General features: G+C 36.8%; 1 pseudogene; it reads left to right on the top strand.

The window, feature by feature from the left end:
- Positions 1-19,470, top strand: part of LOC140855422 (uncharacterized) — a 54,886-nt pseudogene that overhangs the window by 8,760 nt on the left and 26,656 nt on the right.

Genomic DNA, 19,470 nt, shown 5'->3' with positions numbered 1-19,470 from the left:
ATTGCCATTAGCATAATACAACGAACCGTAGTTCATTCGTTGAGCTACTTCTGATAGGTGTTTCTGATTGTGCTATACGCATTCAGAGCTGGCTCCTTGAGTACCGGATCTGTCAATACATACAAGATCCGTTCGTACTCCAGAACTATTTTAAGCTTTCGATACCAGCTATCGAATTTAGTCCCATCAATTTATCACTATCTAATAGTGATCGGAGTGACAAGGTGGTGGCCATAACTGCAAAAGAAAAATCAAAACCTAATTAGTATATGAATTGATTAAGCCTAAAGATATAGATTTTAGTCAAAATATTCTTTCACTATTTTATTCGAATTGATAGCCTCTACCTTCAATTTGAGAAATTACAGTACTTTTTTAGTAGGTACTATAATCCACATGGACTGCACATGGGTCCGAGTGTAGCTCGGCCAACCCTTATGGACCCATGGGTAGGTTCTTAACCAATTATTTTACCAAATAATTTTTAGCATTCAATTTTGTCCCAGACACCTCTTTAGCAGGCATGTGGCACCTTCAATGAAAGTTTTGGTTAGGTCCAACCATTAACATGTCAGAATTTAGTGTATTTAACAAACGAGTGACCAGGCCCGAGTGTGGCTCGGCCAATCTGACCATCATCAGAAAGACACAACTAAATCAACATATTATGAATGATAATTCCGACAGCTAGATAAGCACTAGACATGTGGCACCTCCAATAATCATCTAAGCTATTGGACCCATTATCACCCAACTTAATGGGATGCAATGATCTAGTTATCACCAAAACTATTTCATTTTTAAAGACCTAACAATTTTAGAAGATTTAATTAGTGAAATTGAGAGATAAGAAAAGACTTGACCTAATCTTAATCCTCCCACTGACTTCACCAAATCAGATTAAAGAAGATTAGGTATAAGCTGGTCCAGCCAACCAGTCATAGATCCTTCCACTGACTTCATCAAGTCATGAAGAGGACGGAAACTGACTAGAAAGTAGTTGATTATGGCCGGGCCGAGATACTTGTTCTAGCATATCCAGATGCTCTAGAGATTCTTATGAGTCAAAGGGGATCCCCATGCGTATCGTATAGGCAGTCTCATGTTCTACCTTTCAAAGTCTAGTTCTGATGTATACTCTTGCGAGGTTGTGGCCAGCGCTCACATTTATTTATGCTATATGGTGGATAATGAGCTAAGACTTCTAAGAAACTAATCTGACTAGCAATCCCCTTTCCTTTGAGGCAGCAGTATCGAATTTTTTAAGGAAAAAGAAAGCAAAAGAAAAGCAGATGGTCCTTTTTCAACTTCTAAATACTTGATTCTGTACTCTTTTCCAAGTCCATCAGTCCCAAGGTAAGAAAAGGGCTAAGATTCTTTATTTCCCAAGCACGTGATCAAGCCTCTTCTTGAAATTTAGGCAATCAGTGGGGACTATTGAACATAGAGATAGAATCTTTCTAGCCCTTGGCTATGTATATAGCTAGTCTTTCTTCGTCATGTGATTGTCAAACTCCTAGAGGGTACATAATTGCTTATTACCTGTTCGATTTCCATCCCGTGGTACTCCTATAGTATGCTTATGGAGGATTCCTATCTATCATAGGCTTGAAGACTTTTATACGAATACGCTTTGATTGCTTTTTACCAAACCTTTTCATCACACCTCAACGAATCTTTTTCTACGCTTTCTTATTATAAATATATTTATGATAGGACCTTACTTCTTTCTTTAGAGTTCCAGCTTGATTGACGGATTCTTTATTTTACTGAACTACTAGACCTTTTGGGAAAAACGTAGATAAAGTCTACCTTTATCCTAGCGGGTATATTCTCAACCAGAATCAAGAGGAGCAGATAAAGCAATTATAATAAAAAGCTAAAGCGGAGCCCAGGGCTGCTCTTTCTTTCTCTCAATCCGAACCTGCATCCGCCGAACTAACATATCTTCTTTCTTCCGAACCAATAGCTCCCGTTTCTTCTAAACCAGCATATCCAACTAATAACTGAGGCATCCAAATCCACATACGAATCGGGATCAGTATCAACTTTTTCTAAGGCTGTTCTTTCTCTTCAAAATCTAAAGTCTGAAGCTGGCTGAAAGCACCCCTTGCCCTATGGCTCGTGGCAAGACAAGCTCGACTCCTTCGTTCAATCAGCATCGGTAAAGCTGACTTTTCTCCTCTTGCTAGTAAAGAGTTCGGTTACCATAAGCGAGCGAGTCAAGTCGAAGCGCGCTAGCTACCCAATTTTGCATACTGATTGATTGATTGATCAACTTTTCAACAAATTAGAACTAGCAAAATTCTCAGAGTTAGAAGCCTTTGGCTTCTGATCTCGATAAAGCTACTCAGAAGAAATTGGAAAGAGGTCAACGATTACGCGAGTTGCTTAAACAATCCCAATCAGAACCTCTCACGATGGAAGAACAAATAGCTACAATTTCTACTGGAGCGAATGGATATCTTGATCCGCTAAAATTGGAACGAAAAGTGACCGTGGCTACGTCTTATGTCACAACTGTCGTTCGAAAGCAGCCTATTGAAACAAAGCCACAAGCATCTCAGAAAGATCGTCCTCGAACGAATGACAGCCGATACCAGATTTTGGCACCCGAACTTTCCGCTCTGGACCATGCCAAAGAAAAGTTCAATCACAAGAGGCTTGGGGTACCACCCGTAGAGACAGGTTGAACTAGGGGCACTTAAATCAGTCATATTGATTTTCTAGTTAGCATTGGTCAACCCCAATTATTAAGTAATCTAATCAAAATATAATTCATCATGTTGGTCAGATAAGTGAGATCGGTGGAAGGGATATGTCATTAACTCGACATAGATTTAATCTATATGAGTAGCTCTCAATTAATGACCACCGATTAAAGTTGTCATACTTACCTTAGACACCAATTGGTTAGTCATTTTCAATTTGATCAACTTATAGACTTAGATTCGACCACAGAGCTACGATCAAAGTCCATATTAGTCTAATCAAAGATATAGACTTAACCAACTATCACTATTAAAATTGATCAAGAGAAGAAATTGATCCAATCAGAATTAACTTTTAATTAGATTTGATCAATTACTAACATGATCCATTATCAATGATTTCTAACCCTAGATCTAACCCAGTTAAATGGATTTGACTCGAGCAAACACATGAACCCATGAGTTATGAAATTAACACCTTAGATCTTTGATTCTCAAATTTAGATTGCCTAATTTTTAATAAAATTTTGGGTTGACATGGGTTTGGATTTGGTGTTTGAAAATAATTTTTAATTTTATAAAATATTTTTACAATCAATTATCTAATGATCAAAATATAAATTTTAGATCTAATATATATTATTTTAGATCTAAAATAAAATTTTAAAATTTTTTTATTATTCATCATCATGAAAAAGACCGCACAGCATCCCTACATGCCATAAGAGATCCCATCGAATAGATAAATAGAGTTGCGAAACTCTAATTTCTCTTATGATCAGATGGCTATGAGGATCTATCCAATCAGATTACTATACTAAGATTCTAAATTAATTATTTAAATCTAATTTAAATAATTAAAATTAGATTTTATAAAGATTAGCATAAATTAGGACAACCTTTGTACTGTAAGGAGGAAACCTTACAGCAGGACAAACTTATATTAGTTTGTGTGATCAAATCTATAATTAATTTTAGATCTAAATATCATATATCAGATCTAATCTAAATTAAATTATAGATCTAAATATATGTAATATCAGATTATATGTAAAAAAATTTATGTCATCAGAAACCACACTCTGATACCATTGAAGGAAAAATAGATAGTTCAAAGCATGTATTTTTAAAATTTTACAGTCAAAAATAAAATATTAAATACTTTAATCTTCTAAACATATCTTGGATCAAATCTAAACTATCCATTAAAAATCTATAATATGAAAAAATTATATATATAATTTGATATAAAATAAAAAAATTACATCGATCACATCGATATCCTGAATCTGATCTAACCTTTAGATCACATCGACTAAGTTCAGAACTCATCACCTTTTTATGGATCGATGATTTCTACTATTGATAGGTATAGTATGAAGCTCTCATTGATGTCGAGTAGCCGCACACATCATCCGACCTCTACAGATCGTCCATTCGAAGTCCTGATCGGATCTTTCTTCACAGAAGTGCTAGCTCGCTTCGAAAGCTCTAGATGGCTGATCCAAGCTCTTTTCTTTGGATCTTCTAGACTATTTCGGATTAGAAGATGAAGCTTTACAAGGAGGTGGTGGTGTGGAAGATTGAACAAGACTCACTCTTGTATTTTTTTTCTCATAAAATCTAGAGTTGAAACCTTAGACCTTACACCTCACGCTCGAGAGGAAGAATACAACCTCTATTTCTCATGCACAAAAATCCAACCCACTCTCAACATTTCATATCCCAACTCTCAGATTTCTCATGCTAAAAATTACTACTAATCTCACACAAAACTGATTCCTTCATAAGGGTGGCATCCCATAGAAGATAAAGATAAGGAAAAGGTAGTTTTGATTCAATTTCAAACGATGGTTGATCCTTATCACTAATTCAAATCAAATTTGAATTAAATTTTGAATCAAACTTTATTTTATCTTATGAACTTAGAGAGGGGTTGACCAACATCAGAATAAATCTTCTGCAAAAATACTTTATGCATGGAGAAAGATGATGGCGTGAAGAGAAGAGTCCAACTCAATTTGGACTCTAGATTTTCATTCAAATTCAAATCTATTTGAACTCAAATTTAAATTAATCAATTTTTAATTCAAAAAGAATCAAATATAGACATGAAAAAGCTTTTGAGCATGAGAAAAATTCAAATAAAATTTTTTTCTCGCATGAAGAATAACGGGGCGCAGATAAAGGAGGTGCAAGAAATTTGAATTCGAATTATTTTCTCATCTAATTAGATTCTCAACCCAACCAAATTAAGTTAGATCTAATTTGATCACTAAACCTAATCTAATTAGGTAGTAAATAGTCTCGATTAAATTTTAATCAAATCAAAAATTAATCGAGCTTAAGTCCTGCTTAATTCAGAAATCAAACACCCTTAGCGATTAGACCATCTCATAACTTAATTAGATCAAATTAAATTGAATCTAATTTAATTAGATTTGATCTAAACCTCAATGCTCAATCAAATTGAGCTACTTAGTAATCTAATTACTAATCAACCCTCCTACAATTTACCAATAATTAGTGAATTAATTTATTATAATTTTTGCACGGGATTAATCATCAATCGAATTGACTATTTTATCTTAGAATGATTTTTAATCGTTGATCAGCCATATAATCAGTTAGAAACTTTTTTTGAGTGTGACTTCATAAGTTCGAACTTAAGTCGGTAGTATAAAAATAATCTTTCCATGTCAATCAAAGTGACCATCTAGCAATGATACCCAACGTCTGGATAGGTCGAAAGATTGCGAAGCATTATTCAAGAACTTATTGACATATGGTTATCGTATAATTCATTTTTTTAACCCAAATACTCAAAGTGACCTAGGGTTTAACTGTCAACCCTGATATGGTCATCCACATTATATTTCAATTTTCAAAATTCATCACATGGATTATTCCAGTCGAGGTTTTACTGAATTGAAATACATTGATACTTTAACTCCTACTTATTTGGAGGGGTCAATTTCATCTTGACTTACACATCGATTTTTCAAGTATTTGATTGCGTCCAAAAATTTTTTATCACTGAATTAAAAATTCAGAGAGTCTGACATCAAAGCACAGTGAATTGCTTGCAAGTCACCGTGGTGATCTCAGGTCGGAGGGACACTTATACTCATATCCTTCGTAAGCTACTCTTGACAGCAGAGTACTCAGCAGTTGGTCACATTCAGTGAGATGTACTCTTATATCTCACTTGTATGCCATACCAGTGTCTCCATACTCTTTGGTTAAAAGGACAACCAACGTATATGGCATACAACGACCTATACTTGATATAGCTATCATCCTAATAATAGTATATTATTTGATCGTGAACTTAAGGTTTAAGAACTAAATGATATATCGAATCAAATAGTCTTAAGAACTTCATCATATAACAGAAGTTCAAAATAAGATGTACACAGTAATAAAAAAATTAAATAATATTTATTAATTTAATAATTCATATATAATTATAATAATAAGTTCAACCGTCAATAAACTGATGACTAATTTTGGGACACAATTTTCAGCAATGAAAATACTGCATTAGAACCATCAGCAGCTCCATCAGTCGGGGTTCGGGTCGATTTTGCAGTCACGGTCAAACTAAAACTATCTGCTACTATGCAAGTCATTCCTCAAGTGGTGCAGTCTTAGGTGTAGTCGAGCACCAATTTTTTGATAGTTTCAAGTGAAAGACTGCCGATTAGGGACCGAAGAAAGGCACCGGCTACTTCTGTCGATAATGGATCATTGGTGGGCCTTCCCACTCTCTTTGACATATGAATCCCTATCGGTGAGTCGGCCTTGGCCAATTCATTATTGACTAAATGACTCATCGAAGCTGCACTTCTCCTGACTGATAGAGAGAATAGCAAAGATCGGTCAGTGTTCGAAATGTTCTCTTCCTTTTACCTGATGATGCTTGGGGTAAGTTTGACTTCTTTCTTCTTTTTCTTTTCTTTTTTTTTGACTTGTTCTTTTCTTTCACTGGGCACATGATATGCACACTCAAGAGAGTGGATATCGAAAAATCATCGAGCTTTGTTGGGCGTGGATGGACAAGGTGGCGGTTGCCAATGTCGAGAAAGCTGCTGCCATTGAACAACTCCAAGCGACAGCCAAACGGGAGAAGATGCTTCAGGAAGAGATCTCCCACATGATGGCCGAACTACAGTCCTCCAAAGCCGAATTAGGATTGGCTCAATAGAGCATCACGTCTCTTGAATCCCGGATCAAAAGTAAGAAACATTCCATCAATCGGCTCCAAAGAGAGAGAGATGGATGCATAGAAGAGCTTGAGGTGGAGCACAAAAAGCATCGGGCCACCATAGAGAGGTTGGCACTGGCTGATGCAGAGTCGACCTCCACCAAGGAAGAAGCTGAATCGACGAAAGGTGCTCTGAGTCTAGCCATCAAGAATTTCAAAAGATCACAAAAATTCAAGGATAAAATTCTTGAGGGCGGATTCACCTCCTATTGTGTCGGATACGAGGATGGTAGAGATATAGTCAAAAAATTATATCCAAATTTGGATTTGAGCAGCATCATTCCCCCTAGTTTGGGTGAAGAGATTGCTGAGGAGACCACCGCACAGAATGAAGGAGATGCACTGACTACACCAAAATTTGCTCCAACCACCGAAGTTATATCGGAGCAAGGTGAAGAAGAAGTTGACTAGTGACTGGTGTAATATATATATATATATTTTTTTGTAATCGAACAATAAGTCCAATTTTATAATCGGACCTTGGGTCTAATTTGTAATCTCTTCTTCAATGAATGCAAAAAAATTTTTCATGGAATCTTTTTTTACACTTGTACTGTCAATGTTGTTGAATAATGGTCGGATTATCGATCATCCATCGGTGAATTGAATGTCAATCAATAATCATAGTAAAATTTATCCGCTAATCGGGTGTCAACCGACTTAGCTTGTATACTTTAGGTATTTGATAGATGGTGATAAGTCGAATATCTTTTGATTGATCGTAGTTAAGTTGGTGCATTTTCTACTTGATCGAAATCGAGTCGACATAATGTTCCACTTAGCTAAAGCTAAGTCAGCATGAGTAGTCATTCGACGTAAGTCAGTTTTTACAATGAAAAATCGAGATATAGTCGGTAAGTCAATTTTTACAATGAAAAATCGAGATATAGTCGGTACAAGCTGATCGATTATTTATCAATTTGATATCATCGTTTGACTTAAGTCTATTTTTACAGTAAAAAATCAAGATATAGTCAGTAAAAATTGATCGATTATTTGTCGATCTGATGCTATTTTTGTAGATGACTTGTAGTTGACTGAAGATTTCAAGATTTAGAGTCGCAATATTTTATTTTGAATATCATATATGTACAACTTTATTGATAGTATATCTTCAAATTATTGACATTCCAAGTCCAAGGGATAATTGTCCTATTTAGAATTTTTAGCCGATATACGTCTGGACGAAGTGTCTCTGTTATTTGTAGGGTCCTTCCCAATTTGGAGATAATTTTTTTTGATCCAGAGATTTTGAAACTTCTATTTTTTTTAGGATCAGGTCTCCTAGACGAAAGACCTTCGGCTTGACTTTTGCATTATAATATCAAACTATTGTTTGTTGATATGCTGCCATCCGAATTTGAGCTTACTATCAAACTTTCGAAAGTAAGTTTAGGTCAGCTCTCTGACATTCAGAATTGCTCGACTCATTATACTCTTCCACTCTTGCTGATGGCAATCCGATCTCAAGTGAAATCATCGCCTCAGTTTCATAAGCTAGGTTGAACGACGATTCTCCTGTCGATATATGATGAGTTATCCGATATTTTCATAAGATCAGATATAATTTTTTCATCCAGAGGTCTTTAGCTTCATTCAGTCTGATTTTGAGATCATGTAAGATTGTTCGGTTTGTTACTTTCACCTTACCATTGGACTGTGGATGACCGACTGAGGTGAGCTTATGCATAGTATGAAATTTTACACAAAATTTTTTGAAGTTCTGATTGTCAAATTATCGACCATTATCGGTGATGACGGTATGTGGTAGACTGAATCTATATATGATTGATTTTTGAATGAAGTCTTTCATTTTACTTTCGGTGATTTGTGCCAAAGATTTAGCTTCCACCCATTTGGTGAAGTAATCAATAGCAACAATTATAAATTTTTTCTGATCAGATGTCGGAGGAAAAGGACCAAGTATGTCGATTCTCCATTATGCGAAGGGCCATGGTGGAACAATTGATATCAGCTGGCTGATCGGTTGATGTTGTATATTAGCATACTTCTGACATGGTTCATATCTTCAGACAAGTTTAGCTGCATCTTTCTTTATGGTGGGTCAATAATATTCTTGTTGTATGACTTTATAAGTCAATGATTTATCTCCCAAATGATTTCTACAAATCTCTTCATGAACTTCTCAAAGTGCGTAGTCGGCATCCGTTGGTTTCAAATACTTTAGCAAGGGAAGAGAGAATGGCTTTTTATAGAGTTGTTCGTTCATTAAAATATATTATGAGGCCATCCATCATAGTCGTTTGACTTTTGAGAGATCTGTAGGTAGAGTTTCATCAGTCAAATACTGGATGATCGAGTCCATCCAGCTTGACTCATCATTGATTTACAGTACTTCTTCGATTTTAGCAATACTCAATTGTTCGAGACATTCGATGAACGTCCGACCCAACAAGCTGAATGAAGTAGTTGCGAGTCAGAAAAGTACATCAGCTTGAGCATTCTCTGCTCTTAGAATGTGAGAGATCTCAAAATATTTCAAGATCGATGTAAGATCTTTCACTTTTTGAAGGTACTTCATCATAATAGGGTTTCGGGCTTCAAATTTATACTTAACTTGTCTAATAATCAATTGTGAGTCGGTAAAGACCTTCAAGTTATCGATATCAAGTTTCTTGGCAATCTTCAAGCCAACTAGAAGAGTTTCATACTCGACTTGATTATTTGAAGCTTTAAAATTAAATCGAAGGGTATATTCAGTTACAATCTCTTCAAAATTGGTGAGGATGAGACCGGCTCCACTATCTTATACGTTGAATGCTCCATCAATATGTAGCACCCACATCGATGCTAAGTCAGTCTCAGGAGTTTCAATTTGCTTCGATTTATTGTTGAGTTCATCCTCAAGATTATTATCGAATATGGTGTACTCGGCGATAAAGTCAGCTAAAACTTGTGCCTTCATTGATGGTCATGGATGATATTGAATATCAAACTCTCTGAGTTTTATTGTTCATTTCGCCATTCGACCTGAAGTATCAGGTCGGTATAGAATTGCCTTCAATGGCTGATCTATTAAGATGACTATTGGATGTACTTGAAAGTATGGATGAAGTCATTGTGATGATATGATCAGAGCGTAGATCATCTTTTTCACTCTTGAATATCTTATTTTAGCATTATAAAGTATCTTGCTGGTATAATAAATCGGCAGTTGAATTTGATTTTTATCCTCTTAGACGAATACTGAACTAACTGCCTCTATCGAAATCACCAAATAGAGATACACAGTTTCTCCCATCTTTGATTTTGTAAGTAATGGTGGGATGTCAAATATCTTTTTAAATTTTCTAAGGATTGTCGGTACTCATCTGATCATCAAATATCTTTTGCTTGTCTCAAAATTTTGAAGAAGGATAAACACCTTTCTGCCGACCTTGAGATGAACTGGCTGAGTGCGGCGATCCTTCCAATGAGTTGTTGTATCTCTTTCTTGGAGCTTGGATACTTCATATTGATGATAGCTTTTATTTTCTCAGGATTAACTTCAATTCCTCGTTGTGACATAAAAAATTTGAAAGTTATTTCGAATGCACACTTAGTCAGATTCAATTTCATCTAATGTCGTCGAAGTGTGTCGAAGGCTTCTTCTAAGTTTCGAACATGATCAAAGATTTAGAGATTTTTTACCAACATATCATCAATGTAGACTTCTATATTACGTCCAATTTGTGCTTTGAACAGTTTGTTGACCAGCCGTTGATAAGTAGCTCCGACATTCTTTAAACTGAATGGCATTACTTTGTAATAGTTAATGCCTTTTTCGATTATGAAGGCAGTGTATTCTTCATTTTTGGATGACATCCAAATCTGATTATTGCCTACAAAAGTATCCATAAAGCTCAAAAGTCGATATCCTGAAGTCACATCAACTAGTTAGTCGATCTTTGGTAAGGAAAAATTATTCTTCGGATAAGCTTTATTTAGATTTGTGTAGTTGATGCAGATTCTCTATTTTTCATTGACTTTTCTCACCATCACTACATTGGCGAGCCAATCGGGATAATTAGCTTCTCTGATAAAGCCGACCACAAGGAGTTTGTCGACTTCTTCATCGATGATCTTCTGTCTTTCAGGAGCAAAAGGTCTCTTCTTTTATCTCACCGACTTAATTTTAAGATTAATATTTAGTCGGTGGGTTATTACTTTCAAAAAAATTCCTGATATGTCGGTTGCCGACTAAACAAAAATATCGATATTTGCTCTTAGTAGATTTACCAATTGTTATCGCTCCGGATCAGATAATTGTGATCCAATTTTAACCATTTTCTCAGGATCTTCTTCTTTTAATGGGATAGAAACCAGTTGCTCAGTTTGTTCATCCCTTTCTTCATTTTCTCTTTAGTCCAATTTATCGATGGATAAAGAGTCTTCAGATTGATTATTTTTGTAGAGACCATGAAGCAACGTCGAGCAAGTTGTTGATCTCCATGCATTTCTCTGACTCCATTTCTTGTTGAAAATTGGACCAATAAATGATATGTTGAGACTACCATTCTCAGGGTATTAAGTCCAGATCGTCCAAGTATGACATTGTAGGCCGATAGAACTCGGACGATCGTGAATATCAGGAGTATAGTACTTTGTTATGGATCTGCTCCCACAGTTAGTAGGAGAGTAATTTTTTCTTCCACGGTAACTGCATCTTCGGTAAAACTGACTAATGGTGTAGAAACTCTTCTGAGTCGGTCAGTCGGTAGTCACATTCGGGAGAAAGTCGAGTAAAAAAAAATATCAATTGAACTTTCATTATCGACTAAAATTTTTTTTACATCTTAGTTTGCTATCGTTGTCGAGATGACGATAGCATCATCATGGGGAGTTTGTATTCTCTGGACATTATTTTTCAAAAAAAAGATTACATTATCAAGTCATCATTTTTTTGTCGACTCTTCTTCAGAAGTTGCCCCCAGTCCTTCGGTCACTCAAAGATCATGTTGATCATTCCCGTCGTTGGTCGATTGTTGATTATTTCTCAGCTTGTGGCTGGAGCTATTGGTCGGTGGGAGGTTGAGTCAGACGATCTCATCAAAATTTTTTGAGGTAGTCACATCAAATCAGGGCTTCTATTTCATCTCTGAGTTGTATGCATTATTCGATATCGTGACCGTGATCACGATGAAACTGATAATACTTCTTCTTGTCATGACTCCTCGATGGCGCTTTCATCGACAGGGGATGTCGAAGATACTCCTCTCCTTCGATCTTCATTAAGATCTATGTACGGAGAGCAGAAAGAGGAGTATAGAAGTTGTACATGTTGCCATAGTTGTTCGACCTTGGACTCCATCATTGGAGTGAAGCTCGCTTATTAATCGCTGACCGATTTGGTTTGATCGGAGCTTCATTTTTTTTATTTATTTTTTTGATTTTTTTTTCTGTCTGGCACTGGTCAGAAGTGCCTTCATCCGTGCGAATACACTTGTATGTGCGCACTAAGAGTTCAGCATAAGTCTAAGAGAGAGTCTTATCCAAAGAGGAGGTGAATCTAGATCCCCTCAGATGTCTTTTTATGGTTGAGATGGTCATATCTTTATTGAGATCCTTGACCTCAAGCATGACCATGTTGAAGCGAGCCACGAAATCTCTCAATATCTCTGTCTCACCTTATTTGATGGAAAAGAGACTATCTGATGTTTGTGGCACCTTTCGGCTAGTGCTAAAATGGGCCACGAAGAAATGCTCGAGCTGCTCGAAGGATTTTATGCTCTTCGACTGAAATCCAGAATATCAAGTTCGAGCAGCTTTTCGAATAGTTGTCAGAAAACTAATACATAAGGGGGTGTCGGTTGCCCCTTGAATCATCATGAGAGCCTTTGAGCTCTCCAAATGATCAATTGGATCAGTGGAGCCATCATATAGCTCCATCTGCGGCATTTTGAATCGAGATGGGATCGGCTCATCTAGGATACATTGAGAGAGAGGTTGGGCAGTGTAGAAGTCATAGTCATTGGAAGACTTTTGTCCTTCTACTTGAAGTCAGGCAAGTTGGCGGTCGATCTTCTTGAACTTACGCTCGTAGTTATCAAGCCATCGTTGCTGGAAAAATTTAGAGGTAAAATCTCTTAAGGAATTTAAAGATGGAGAAGGAAAAGGTGCATGCGGCTTTTTTCCCTTCTTGTTGTAATATACATGGGAAGAAAAAGGAGATCGCCGTGAAGGATGAGCAGCATGATGAGAATGTCGAGAACAAGATTGCTCGACTCGATGAGAACATCGAGATGGTCGTCATTCTAAAGATAAAGACTGTGCCTGAATGGTACTGAATGAGCCACCAATTCCTCCGCCAGTGGTTGCTGTTGTTGTTGCGTCAGTTGTTGTTGAAAAATGTGGACCGTCTCCGTCAACAATTTCATTTGTTGTATTAGAGCAGCAATTTGTGCGTTCGCAGTGATTATAGGATGCGAAGAGCTGGGCTCTGCCAATAGAGGTGGAGGGAGATCTTTCTGGTGGGAAGATTGCCTCGTGGATCCTGTAGAATTATTTTGAGCTCTGATCTTTGCCATGTTTGCTCATATTCTCTCCCTACCTGGTGCACCAATCTGTTGCATCCAATCCTCTGTTATGTCCATCACCGGTGAAAAACACCTACAAAATGAAGTCCGCACTGATCGAAATTATGTCCAATGAGGACCCTCCGATGTTTAAGTCAGTGGGGAGTAATGAACAGCAGATGAATATTCAAAGAAGCAGAGTTTCAGCCTTCAAGAGTCTTTACCAAATGCTGTTCATTTATCTCCTTTTATAGACGAATAGTTAGTAACCATCTGTAATGGTTAGACACGTGGGTTCTGTTTATTCCGATATTATGTGATCGTGGGATGGGTGGTTATACTCGTCACTGATTATATTCTGGCCATTATGTTCTGGCCATTATGCGCTTTCTGCGCTGGCAATTTCTGATAAGCTGATTATATGTCGGTAATCAGAATATATCATATGTCGATCGTATGTCGATAGTTGTGGAAGTCTGAATGACCATTGGTCGGCAACTCTGATATACCGATGGTCATCGATCTGAAATTAGTCGAGTTGTTATAGTTGGAGTTTGTTGATGGTTGAGGATAGCCAACTGTTGGTCGGCAAGCAAATTGATAGTCGGCAGTTGGTGCTTATGAGGTCGATTGAAAGTTGAAATCTGAGAGTCGGTTGAATTGCCCAAACACAAGCAAACTCTTTCTTCCTCGCTATTATTTCTTTCTATTGCTGTTGTTTTTTTTTCTTCTTTTTTAATATCTTTTTCTGGCATTTTTTTTTTCTTTCTTTTTTTTTTTTTTTTTTTTTGTCGTCTTCGCCGGCAAATATTAATAGCTGTTTTCATCCATTGGAAGAGAAGTGCTACTGTTACAAGAGAACAATACAAGATAAAAGGAGAGCATATTTATCTTTATATTTGGATGTCTGGATGGAAATTATACGTGCCCGTAACTCTAACCCTCAGTCAATGAGATGAAATATATTTTCTTTCTTTTAATGAAAGTAAGATGTAACTTTGCCGTAGGGGAAAAAAGGTTAGATTGGGAAGCATTCTTGTCCGTAGATCATATTCTAGAGATGAGTCACATAAGGGTGTAGCTGCTGTAGAACTTAAAAATGACGAATTGAAGAACCCCGATATCAGCCACATCGTTAAGGAGCTTCCTTCTCTTGTATGATCTGCGACAATCTGTGGGGATTCTTTTGCTTCTACAACTTAAATCACCTGTCAGAAAGGAAGAAACTGGCTTTGCTAAAAACAGAGTAACTACGTGAGATCACGTATGGGCATATATTTAGTCCCATATTAATTATTTATGAAAAAAATCTTGAGTACTTAGATCAAAGAGTCTAAATAATATCTTACAATCAGTTTTTTTGGATGAGATCCTGGATTGTTACAAATGATATCAAAGCGGATCCGGTCCATAATCTATATGTACTGGAAGATATTGCAGCATGCATGGTATTCTATACCGGTCCGAACCGGCCAGTATACCCCATACCGAACCATTCCGATGGGGAGTCAGCCTGATTCAGGCCAAATTTTTGGAAAATAGGTTGAATCGGACTAAACCGGTTGGTTCGATACGGTATCGGCCCGAACTGTCCAATTCCAGACAATTTGGTCTGGTTTGGTACGGTTCAACCCGATTTTCTTTTTTTTTTTTTGTATCTATAGTAGGATTTTTTTTTATTTTTTTATTATCGTACGGTATGATACAGTCCGATATGGTATAATACCGTATCATACCGACCGATAACCGACACGAATTCCAGTACCGAGTCTGTGAATCTTGACAGCATAGAATTATAGATGTTAATCATAGGCTGATCATGGTGTTTATGAATGAATGCACGAATTTGGATCCTTAACTGACGAAGACGCTAGGGCTTAAATAGGGAGAGTATATGAGAATCTGTGCGGGTATGTATGTAGTCTCATATTGCTTATTTGTTGAAAAGATTTTGGGTACTTATAGAGGATAAGAAATTCAGATAATATCTTTCGATTAGCTTTTTTAGATGAGGTCCTAAATTGTTATTGAATACATCAGATGTATATAATATAGTAATAGTCATCTAATTATCCTAGACGACGGTGAAGAGGTTCTTCATGAGTTATCTTTTTTCTTTTTATTTCTTTTTATTTTTTTTTCAATGTTTCAGACTATTTTGGTTGCTGTTGTATTATTATTATTATTCTTTTTTTTTTTATCTTTTTTCTAGATCCCCCTAACTCCTAATTTGTTGTCGACACTGCAAATGGTCTTCATCATTGTATATTGTCTACTTTCTTCCCAAGCAGGATAACATTATATTTGTTAAATTAATACATTGATTGCACTATTAAGTCCTATCATATTGTACCAAATAAATATGTAAGCTATTTTCTATTTTGACAGGTGACAAGTGATGCCCAGGATGGCTTCAGCTGATATAATGTGTGTTGATGCCAAAGCTACAAGGGAAAAGTTTACAGGCATAATTAGGTAGTGCGTAATGCACAAAATTAAGCTATTTTGATATTTGAGGAGTTTTTTTTTTTTTTAATAAAGAAAATGGATGATGTTTTGCATGACTGTCACAGAGCAAGGATTTTGTTTTGTCATGGCCCTGCAACTCATCCTTTAGCTCAGATTTTTATTTATTGTACTGAACCTTTCTAGAATATTTTCTTCAACAAACATGAACTGTTTTCGGTTGTATTGGGAGTAAGATATTAATATTTTTTATGTAATTCTTCTTTGACATATGGTGTGATTTCAAATATGATAGACATAAACAACAATCTTTATTGAGTTATTCTACTGACTCAGGACTGGCTTTATAATTCTAAATTTACCATCGGTTATCGTCTAAGATCAATTGCTTCCAAAATGGAGGGAGTCGTAGAATTACCATTAACTATTTTCGATTTATAATGTTTCCTCTTCTTTAGTGACTCTTTAATTTAATTTATTGATCTTTTGGCATTTCTGGCATGTTTAAAGCATATAAAATAGTTGCACCAACCATTTCTAGTATCTTGACTCCCTGATTGCCATACTTGTCTCCTCCATCTAGACATTCTCACTTTTGCTACTGCTACTTGTGCTTACTGGTTCTCTTGACTTCAACAAAGGTAATGATGCTAAGGAAATTACAAACTTCCATTCACTGGTTATTTTGGATCATGCATGATGGAAGTAGAAATTTTGTTGTGCTTATATTTCATGGAAAAATAGTTGTTTCAACAGTGGCTATCTATCTTACCAAAAAAAAAAAAAAAATGGACATCTACGGATGTTATAATTCATGGCTGAATTCTGTATGCCATTTATGCTGACTTCTTGCAGATGTTACCAAAATTATCTTTTGTTTTGGATGTTGATTGCTTTATTTTAACAGACAACACGATGTTCGTGCAACTGAAATTGATAAAGTGGATATGTATTTGTCATTTCATCCTGGTGACATTGTCAGAGCCTTAGTTGTATCCTAAAATAATACCTGATGCATTACTTCTATTTTTCTTTTTTATGAACCTTTTGAGATTTCTGGTATATCTTTTTTACTATTGTGTAGTAGTTTTAATTCTTCCAACTACTGGTATATTTTTTTACTATCATATGTCAGTTATAATTTTTTACGAGTACTTCTGATGGTTGTATATGAACAATTGTGAAGATATTAATTACTTTTTTTTTTTTTTTCTTTTCTTTTTTGCCTAACTTTGTACAGTACATGTAACCTGTTGATTTCTTGAAACCAGATATTTGCTTGCAGACACCTTTGAGCAGTGGTTTTAAGAAAATAATATATCATGTTCCATCGACTGATCAAGGGGAACCCTCTACATGAAAAATCTGCTATAGCTCTTGGTCTTGATTTAATATAACTTTCTTCTAATTATCATTTTCTGTTAGGTATGATAATCTGCATTTATATGAAACGATCAAGCCTACTGATCCATATGCTGAATTTAATCAAACCTCTAGTTATATAAATGTGTAAATGCATAAACAAATCAATAAGCTAATGAATAGGAACACTGTGAACTCTATATCTGTTGAAATAAGCTGTAGATCCCTCTGATTAGGAATACAATCGTCTAATTAGAGGAAAATATATTTGTATAATTCTTAAATTGAATCCCTCTGATTAGGAATGCAATCGTCTAATTAGAGAGAAATATATTTGTATAATTCCTAAATTGAGCCCATGAAAATTAATAAAAAGGACCCTTTGGTCCTAGAGAAGTAATTCTTCTTCCTCTGAAATCTTCGTCTTCACCCTCTTTTCTATTCTTCTTTTGTTTATACTTCTGTTTGTCAACATGGTATCAGAGCATATTTAGGGAACAGAGTGCTCTGTTCCGCCTCATCTCAATCCCTAAACCTCTTCAACCGCCGATCGTCCACAACTCAAATCTCTCCTCTCAAACAGAGTGGAATCTGTTTCCCCTTCAAACCATCGCCACTGCTCTCTCTATGGATCCCTGCAAACCTTGAAAGCCACTCTCCATTTCTGTTAAATCTCTCACTCTCTCTCTCTCACATCCCTTCAAATCATCGGCGCCTCTTCCCCGGAACTGTCATCTTCATCTATGATCACTGCCTCTGCTATGATCGCCGCCTCCGCTGCCACGGCCATCGTCGCCACCGCCGCTGCCACGGCCATCGTCGCCGCCGCCGCTGCCTGAGCCTTCTCCACTATGATCGCCGCCTCCGCTGCCGCTGCCATCATCGCCGCCGCCACTGCTGTCGCTGCTTCTGCCATCGCCGCTGCAATCGCCACCGTTGACGCTGCTACCGCCGCTGCCGTCGCTGCTACCGCCGCTGCCATCGATGCCACCACCGTTTCCACCCGAGAACCACGGGGTTGAAAACGGTTCTCATCCCTTATTAGATGCTATTTTTTTTGGAGCAACAATGGAGCGTCCTGTTTTGGAGTTTATGAATATTATCAAGGCACCTTTCATGGAAGCATAGATTCGATATTTTTTCGTCATCTGAGTTTATCTCAGATCGTTGGTGAGAAAACTTCAATTTCCTCCCTCAAGATTGTTCTTGTTTACTTGATCATTTAAGTTTTTGTTATGGGTGATAAAACTCCTTTAACCATGGAGGATTTAGAAAAGTTAATGGTTAGGATGATGGAATCTCGTATCTCGGGTAGTGAGTTTTCAAAGATCACCCTAGAAACTAACCCGGTCAAATTGGATGGGCCGAGTACCTACTTAAGTTGGACGCGACATGTTCGTCTAATTTTGGATTCTCACATCTTGAGGGGTTTATAAGTGTTACTGCAAAAAGGCCAGAAGGAGATGGGATAGCTGTTAGACAGTGGAATTCTAATAACTCTCAGGTGGTAGCATGGCTCCTTGCCTCTATGGTACCAAGTGTTGCTCATACGGTTGAAGCACTAACGAATGCTTATGAGTTATGGCAGGCTGTAGCCATAACTTATTCTTATAAAGGCAATAATATGCATGCCCATAAGATCCAGCGAGAGCTTCGAGGACTTAATCAGGGTTCCCGATCTGTAACAGAGTATGTTGGAGAATTAAAAAAATTGTGGAACGATTTTGATTTTTATAGTCCCTTTATCCCTAATCATCCTGGTGATGTTGATGTGTTTCGCAAATGGATAGAGCGACAGCGACTTGTGGATTTTTTGGATGGACTAAACCCAGAGTTTGAGTATCAACGCTCTTCTATTCTTAGTACACAGGAGTGGCCAACTCTTGATGAAACTATTTCTTTGGTTCTTAGTGAAGAAACTCGATTAACCACTATGTCTTCTTCTACGAACACAGCTATACGATCTGCACTTGTGATACAACCTAATACTCTTGGAAGCTCGTCTCCTAATTCTGCTCAAGAAACTCAGCCTCGACCTTGTGGGGTTAAAATATGTGACCACTGTCATAAGCTGGGCCACATCAAAGCTTACTGCTATGAGCTACATGGTCGTCCAAATAGAGGCCGTGGTCGTGGAGGTGGTCATTTT

This window comes from Elaeis guineensis, chromosome 2 (assembly GCF_000442705.2).
Source record: "Elaeis guineensis isolate ETL-2024a chromosome 2, EG11, whole genome shotgun sequence".
NCBI classification, from domain to species: Eukaryota; Viridiplantae; Streptophyta; class Magnoliopsida; order Arecales; family Arecaceae; genus Elaeis; species Elaeis guineensis.
Note: the sequence above shows the minus strand (reverse complement) of the source record. Positions and strands in the feature narration are given on the sequence as shown.